We start from the raw sequence: 8,832 nt of genomic DNA, 5'->3' as shown, positions 1-8,832 counted from the left end.
TTCTCGCTTTCTATCTCTATGTCTCTCTCTGTCTGGCAAGCACACGCGCCCTATAGCGAAAATCTCTCAAAAAAAAAAAAAAAATACCTGAAATACAAAAAGCCAACCATGCAAAAAATCTGGGGTAAAAACTTAGAGCAGCAAGAACAGAATTTGAAGTAGGATTGAACTTGGAATGTTCATGAGAATCAAGGTCGACGAGTGGATTCTGAGAGAAGAGAAAGAAAGAAGGGTGTCAGAGAGATGGGAGACAGCAGAGCAAGGATTGAATTTTGTGGAGGAATTTGAGGCCTTGATAAAGACACTAGACTTTACCACAGTTGAGTCTTGTTTTGAGTGAAATAGGAAGCCACTACAGGGCTTTAGGCAGGAAGTGGAATGGTCTGATCTGCGTGTTTAAGGACCCCTCAAGCTAGCTCCAGTGTGGACTCTCCATGGAAAGTCAAGGGTATATTTGGGAAGCAGGGAGGATGTTACTACCACAGCCCAGGGAAAACACCATGGAGGTGAAAGAAAGGAGACGTTTCTAGAGAGGTCTGAGGTAGAGCCCACACGATTTATTGGTGGATACATATGGAACATATGAAAGGAAAAACGAAAGGGTAAAGGATGGCATTGGGATAGTTTTCCTGAACAGTGACTGAGCCTGCCAAAGACTGCCGTTGTGCTCCTTAGCCAGGAGCAAGGACGGCATTTTCTATGGGAAAAAATATCCTTGCTGTCATTGAGTCAGTGACATTGTGAAAATACCAGGCAATTTCAGTGTGTCCATCTTAGCCGTCTTGGTAGGAGCTTCATAAACAATGATGTGTCTGTTGGAATGAGTTGCTCTACACCAACCACCATGTTTCTTCCAAACTGGAGACTTAAATTGTCCTTTACATTGGTTGGCCAAGTCCCATTAGGATAAACTCACCTACTAAGAAGCTGTTGCCCAGAAGAATGGCCTAGTTTAGTAATAAAATTATGCAATAAATTAACCAAAAAGACATTTTTCTCCCAATTGCCATTTCCAATGATGATTCATAATGTTTGGAAGTCTAAGAGTTTCACTGAGCCAAAAAAAAAAAATCTAATCTGAACACAGATTTATTCAGGGGCCACTTTGCTCTCAGAGTTCTTCGTGCAATCATTGTCCATTTCCTATGCAGAATACAAAATCAAGCCATTGGGAATAAAATGACTCTGAGGACATAGGGAAAAACAAACTCAACAATCAACATAGAAGACTTCTGTGACCTCTGGTCATGAAGAAGTATGCGAAGATTTCTCCACAAAAGCAAGCCTCAATTCTGCAGTGGACAGCAGCTTCAATTCAATTCGATTCTGACACTATTCAACCTGGATGTAGCATTATATTCCACAGACCCACAGGTTGAAGGCTCAGTCCCTAGTTGTCACCCACTAGTTTCCATGCCAATAGTAAGCCCCAGACTATTTTACCTGCGCTTCTAACTGATCAAGCTGGAGGTTCTCATAATCTCCTCCTTTGATCAGCTCACAGAACTCAAGAAAATATTTACTTACAATTACTGATTTATTACAAAAGATATTACACAGATTCACATGTAGAGAAACAAAGGGCAAGACATGTAGAGTTAAATAGACTTCACAAGAGGCCATTGTTTTTGACTAAGCCCCTGTACTAGCGCCCGACAAAGCAGAACAAAATGGAGTCACTAGTGCTAAAATGCCACATCAGGAAATGGAAATTCTAATAAATCCCATTTATTCTAAATGGAATAACTAAATGTTTAAACCAATTTCTCCTGAAAACAGGAGTCAGCATAATGAGGAAGTTCCTTTTGCCTTAAACCTCACAAGGAAAGTAACTTTGAAATGACCCATCTGCTTTTCATACTTTATTTATGCTTTTTTCAGCCCTTCTCTGTCTGTACAACCAAACTCTCCTCCCAACTCCTTTTCAACTGTACCCGAATCTGTGCTTCCCACGTAGCAATCCCTCCAACCCTATTTGTTCACAGATTCAGAGATTGAAGTCCATCTGGCAGCTTGCTTTCTCACTCCTCATCCCCTCTCTGTCTCTCTCATAAGCATACATGCACTATAGCAAATTTAAAAATAGTAATAATAAATAAAACTAAATAAATAACTCTAAAAAAAAAAGAAAGGAAAAAATAGAAATCCATTCATGGTAAGAAGGGGCATAGAGCTTCCATACCCTCTCTGGATATACTGCCCTCAGAGACTCTTCACATGCTCAGCTGTCCAGAAGCTCTTCAAACCCTGGGCTTTTATGGAGACTTTTACGGAGAGAGGCCTCATTACATAGGCATGATTGATCAAATCATTGGCCATTGGTGGTCAACTGAACATTCAGGTTCCTCTCCTCTTTAGAGACTTGGGAGTAGGGTTGAAAGTTCTGCTCCTTTGGAGAGCAGCAGGTGGTATGGTGGTTAAGGGTACTGGACTCCTGCATGGCTGACTGCGGTTCAAGTCCTGGACCTGGTGGCCTGCTTTCTCACTTTCCCTCTCTCTCTCACTCTGTCTGTCAAATTTAAAAAATAAATAAAGTTAAATAAAAAATAATTTTTAAAAAGAAGTTCTGCTCCTTTGATCTTGTCTTGGTCTTTCTGGCGAGCAGGCCCCAAGCTGGAAGTACGTACGAATTATCAGACACCAGCAAACTCATTCGCATACAAAAAGACAGTTACTGCTTTGGAGATTCTGAGCATTTTACAAGTGATGTGCCAGGAAACCGAGAGGAAGATCAAATTTATATTTCACAATATTATCGTGTTACACCTCACCTGGTTCCCCACACCCTGTGAATAGGTACCACATGAAAGGGCTGGAAGTCTCTCAGACACCTTAGTGACAAAAAAGGGTTAACGCAGTGTCTCTTTGGTGCCTTGGATTTTTTAACCCAAAAGCCCGTTCACCACCCCTAGATGCTTCAGATAATTCTTTCTCCCCCCTTTTTCTTCCCAAGTTAGTTGGTCCTTTCTTGAATTCATCGCAGATGACTGACATTGTTTTTTCTAAGTTCTTGTGTTCAGACATAAAGATTATAACATCGTGGGGCCAGCAGTTAGTGTAATGCCTACGTCGCTGGACTCCCATGTAGTCGATCACGGTTCGAGTCTCGGACCCAGTGGCTTAAACTCACGCAGGGCGTGTGTGCGCATGTGCCCAAGACCCCAAGAGGAGAATGGAGGAGAAGGGATTGCAGCCTGGCCATCCCCCCTGCGGGGGTGATTTCTCGCTTTCTATCTCTCTGTCTCTCTCTGTCTTTCTGGCGAGTGCCCTATAGCAAAAACCTCTTCCCTCCCCCCCAAAAAAGATTATAACATCGTCAAATGTTGGCACTAAAACTAAGGACAGAATACATGGCAGACTACAGCAGCCAGATATGACATCCAGAGATAACAAAACAACTGAAGGGCCAGAGAGTGGCTGTGGGTGGCCAGGGTGCTGGACTCCCACATGGCTAACTGAGGTTCAAGTCCTGGACTTGGTGGCTTGCTTTCTCACTTTCCCTTTCTCTCTCCCTTGTCAAATTAAAAATAATAAGAATAACACTAAGAAGAAATTAAACCTATAAGTAATTCTTTTAATAAACAACAACCCAAGGACCACCAGGTGTCATGTTCCAGGATCACCCTGATTACCCAACTATGGCCCTCCTTTCCTTAAGACCCGATGAAACCTCCTTGCCACCACCCTCCAGACTGAGGCAACTCTTCGCATGAGGTCCCTTTCCTGTCTTTGAAAGTGAATAAAACTTTACCACTGTCGTCTACAACCACACCACCTGAGCAAGCCTGATCTCAGCAGTGAATAAACCTCTATGCTCTTTCTCTCCGGGTTTATGAACTCTTTCACTGCCCATGACAAAGAACACTCTCATACCAGGAAGGGCGGGGAGGGGGGAGGGAATTCAAGAAGTTCGAATCAGTAAAAACATCATGATTATATGGTTATCCCTTTTTCAAAAGAATAGAAAAAAAGTTAAAAAAAAAAAAGATCTGACAATATGCAAAGTAAGTTATAGAAAACAATGCTGCTGACTTAAGGAAGAAAGAAGTGATATGCATGGGAAGACAAATTAATCATCGGCAATTAGGAGTTGTTCGAGGACCCTACAGTTCCTAGTATGGATGTCTTTCTCCAATCTTGGTTCTCAGCAGCAAAAAGGCCTCTCCGCCAACCTGCTCCAAACAAGGAGACATTTCTCCCAAAACAGGTAGTTAGAAGCTCACTCTCGTTCTGATAGTCATGAATCCCGCCTGTCACAGGGTAGTTTAAATAAAACAAAGATATTCAGACTCTTCCTAAGGGAAATGCCTGGTGGAACAAGTGAATCTCTAAACTTTGGTTTGAAAACAACACTCTCCAAACGTGGGCTCTGAACACAGACCCAGCACCAGGCCAAGCAGCTTTTAAACTCCAGCAGTCAAGTTACTAACTCAAACAATCCCTTAGTCGAAGCACCCTGATGGGTATTGTTGGTGAAAGTATGGAAAACCACAGCAACAGCCCTCGAGCTCTAAAGACAAGGGTCTAAAAATAAAGCTACACCTATCAAAATGAAGGATGAGAACAGATAAGAAAATAACAAGAAACAGATGACAACGTTTTGGAGGTTTTTTTTTTTTTTTAAGTTTTGAGATTTTGGGTTTCCAAAAGATTTTTTAGCTGGGGGAATCTGAGCACTTTTCTGTGTATTCTGTCTCTCAGTAGAGAGTAGAACCTACTTGGAAAACTCCAGAGAGTCCCTCGGTTTATGTGTTGTAGAGGACTCAGGCAATCTGACTATATTTAGACTCCAGGAAGGGTTCCCCCACAGGCACAAGAAGGCACTGTAGGAACGGCAAGGGAAGCTGTCCCACAAAGCTTGGAAAGGATGATGCTTAAATATAGTTGCAGAACCCCTACCACAGAACCCTGCGTGCTCTTACGGTTTCCTTGGCCCCCTCAGAAATATCTGTTTTTAAAAATTGATGCATAAAAATATTAACTCCTGGGACCAGCAGATGGCAAGGTAGTTAAGACATTGGACTCCCACATAGTTGACCACAGTCTGAGTTCCAGACCTGGCAGCTTGCCTTCTCACGTTTTCTCTCTCTCTCTCTCTCTCTCTGGTGAGCACACTTGCCCTGTAGCAACGTTTAAATAATAATAATGAAGATCATGATAATAAATTAAATAAATAATTCTAAAAACATATAATAATCTGAACTCCTTACCAGCACCAGGAAGTCCCTGTTGAGACTGGAATCACATACAGCTCCCTGGGGCCCCTATGGTGATGCGGTGGTAAAACAATGCTTTGTGTGGCTGACTCACGTGGGCAGGTCCCAGGCTTGCAACTGGAGACCACCTTGGGTATGTTGGGCATGCACCTGCCCATGACCCAAGACTGGATGAAGCTGGGGTGTGTAGTGACATTAAGACTCTCTTGGAGTTGCTATCTGTCTGTCTGTCTGTCTCTGTGTCTCACTCACTCATGGAAGAAATAAATAAACTATATATGTGTGTGTGTGTGTGTGTGTGTGTGTGTGTGTGTGTGTGTATGAGTGTGTGTATTTTTTCTTCCTGTTCAACCCATCATAAGATCTAAAATAATATTCTCTTCTGGTTGGCAGAGGATGGTAAAATGTATTTTATGCTCCTGGGGGACGGGAAGTACTTCCTCATTTCAAAGTGTCAAATCTATTTTAGAAATGGTATGTTTCAATTTGGAGGAAACATTTATTTGAATTTGTGGGTTTCATGTGGGCAAATTCTGGGCATTCTAGAAAACATATTTTCTAAATGGCCTTTATCACTGAGTAAAGAAATCACTATCAACTGGACAGGAAGAGACCTTCCCTATCTCACACCTGGGCTAACTTAGGCAGTGTAAGGAAGAACAAAGAAAGTTTCAGAATTAAGCAAAAGTTCAAGGGTCACCTCTGACATGCGCTATCTCCATAACCTTGGCAAATTATTTCACTTCCATGACAAAGCAGGAATCACACTATTGACCTCCCCCAAATTACTATATATGTGTGTGTGTGTGTGTGTGTGTGTGTGTGTGTGTGTGTGTATGAGTGTGTGTATTTTTTCTTCCTGTTCAACCCATCATAAGATCTAAAATAATATTCTCTTCTGGTTGGCAGAGGATGGTAAAATGTATTTTATGCTCCTGGGGGACGGGAAGTACTTCCTCATTTCAAAGTGTCAAATCTATTTTAGAAATGGTATGTTTCAATTTGGAGGAAACATTTATTTGAATTTGTGGGTTTCATGTGGGCAAATTCTGGGCATTCTAGAAAACATATTTTCTAAATGGCCTTTATCACTGAGTAAAGAAATCACTATCAACTGGACAGGAAGAGACCTTCCCTATCTCACACCTGGGCTAACTTAGGCAGTGTAAGGAAGAACAAAGAAAGTTTCAGAATTAAGCAAAAGTTCAAGGGTCACCTCTGACATGCGCTATCTCCATAACCTTGGCAAATTATTTCACTTCCATGACAAAGCAGGAATCACACTATTGACCTCCCCCAAATTGCTGCAGGGGTTAAACGAAGTAAGGCTTGTAGACCTCCTAGCTTAGGGTGGGGCATAGAGAAGGTACTGGGCATGGCTGCCCTCGATTCCCTGCTCACTCACCACTGGTTTTTCTGCACTTAACACTTTCCCATGTTCAGGACACTCACATGACTGTCTCCTCCCATCTCCCCACAGGGAGAAAGTCTTAGTTAGAGGTGTGCTGGGGCTGGCTGCTGGCGTGGTGGTTAAGGGCGCTGGACTCCCACATGGTCAACCGCAGTTCAAGTCCTGAACCTGGTGGGAGAAGAGAAGAGAAGAGAAGAGAAGAGAAGAGAAGAGAAGAGAAGAGAAGAGAAGAGAAGAGAAGAGAAGAGAAGAGAAGAAGAGAAGAGAAGAGAAGAGAAGAAGAGAAGAGAAGAAGGCAAAGTAAATACCTGAGTAGCAGGTAAGTGGAGGCATACTTGAATGAAGCTAGCTGACAAAGAGTCCTGGCATTTACATATGAGCTGATGTCAGAAAACAAAATGAAATGAATGAATCAGGAGAGATCTTGCCTAAGTGAAATAAATTTTATTATTTTTTGAGAGATTTTTGCTGTAGGGCATGTGTGCTTGCTGGAGAGACAGAGAGACAGAGAGACAGAAAGCAAGAAATCACCCCAAAGTGAAGATGGCCACATGGCAATCTCCTCTCCTCCATTCTCCTCTCAGGATTCTGGACATGCACACACATGCTTCCAGAGTGAGTTTCAAGCTGCTGGGTCCAGGACTCAAACTGCTGTTGACCATATGGGAGCCTGGCACCACACCACTTGTGACACCTCTAAATGAACTTTTTAAAAGCATGTCTTAGGGCCAGCAGGTGGTTGATGGAGGTTCGAGTCCCAGACCTGAAAGCTTGAAACACTCTGGTGTGTGTGCATGCATGCCTAGAATCCCAAAAAGAGAATGGAGGAGTGGGAATTGCAGTGTGGCCATCTCCCAGGGGATAATTTCTCACTTTCTGTCTCTCTGTGTCTCCGACCAGTGCCCACCCCCTAAAGCAAAAAAAAAAAAAAAAAAACCAAACAAAAAACAAAAAACACATCTTACAAAGACATTAGGACTAAATCATCAATACTGAGAACTATGACAATGCGTTTGGGGTGAGTATTAGAAGCATTTGCTGTGAGGCTCCAGAAATAAGCTGTGCAACATGAGGTTTGAAGCGTTAGCATTTCCAAACATTTCTTGCATTATCTAACGTGCCCACATGTTGGCTCTGCCTGCGAGATGTTGTATTCCCATCTGCATGTCACATTCTTTGTGGTATGTGGGATGGTGCCTTCAGAGCAAACCAGAGACCACCATGCAAGATTTAGAATGCCCATTTTTGGTAGTATTAGTTACCCTCCAGATTTTACCAGACCGTGTTTGTAAGTGGGCCCAGAGGAAGTCAAGAAATTTTAGGGACTATTATTTGTTCCTGGGAAAGTTTAATTTGTTGATTAAGTGGGATTGGAACAATGCCACCTCGAACAGATGCTTTAGCAAAGAGGGACAGTAAAACAAACGATTGCTCAAATGTGTCGTGTCTGCAGAGAATCTGGGTAAGAATTACTGCTGTTTCATGACCTAATCCCAGCAAGGTCAGCCAATAGCACAGTTTGGAAGGAATCAAATGCCAATTCCTTGGTGCAAATGAAGCATAATTAAGACTCAACCCAGAGAGGTCCTGCACATGTTAATTGTCCCAGGGTTAGCAATAATATCTTTAATAAATGTTCATAGGAGATTTTTTTAAATTATGTTTTAAAAGAGTATAGGTAATTGGTGTTAACTAATAAGCTAATTCCACATTTTCCCCAAGGTATCTGTCTAGAGAGAGCAGTAAGACCCGAGAGATGGTGCCAAATGAGGCCTATTGCTGCAGTGAATTTGCTTGGGCCAGAGCAGGTCAAATGGACAAGAGGACATCAGAAGGATACAGTCCTACTCAGAGCAGGGATGTGCATTGCTGACCACCCTCTAGGCTCCCTATACCTAGGCCTGGGATGGGGGCAAGCCAGGGTATTAAGAGTCAGTGACTGGGAACCAGTGGTTAGCGTAATGGTTATGTCGCTGGACTCCCACGTAGTCGACCATGGTTCGCGTCCCGGACCCGGTGGCTTAGAACTCACGCCGGGCACGTGTGCGTGCGTGCCCAAGATCCCGAGAGGAGAATGGAGAAGAAGGGATTGCGACGTGACCATACCCCTTGGGGGGTGATTTCTCCTCGCTTTCTGTCTCTATGTCTCTCTGTCTGTCTAGCGAGCGCACGCGCCCTATAGCAAAAACCTCTCCAAAAAAAAAA

The sequence above is a fragment of the Tupaia chinensis genome, unplaced genomic scaffold, assembly GCF_000334495.1.
Source record: "Tupaia chinensis unplaced genomic scaffold, TupChi_1.0 Scaffold000541_1, whole genome shotgun sequence".
NCBI classification, from domain to species: domain Eukaryota; kingdom Metazoa; phylum Chordata; class Mammalia; order Scandentia; family Tupaiidae; genus Tupaia; species Tupaia belangeri.
Note: the sequence above shows the minus strand (reverse complement) of the source record.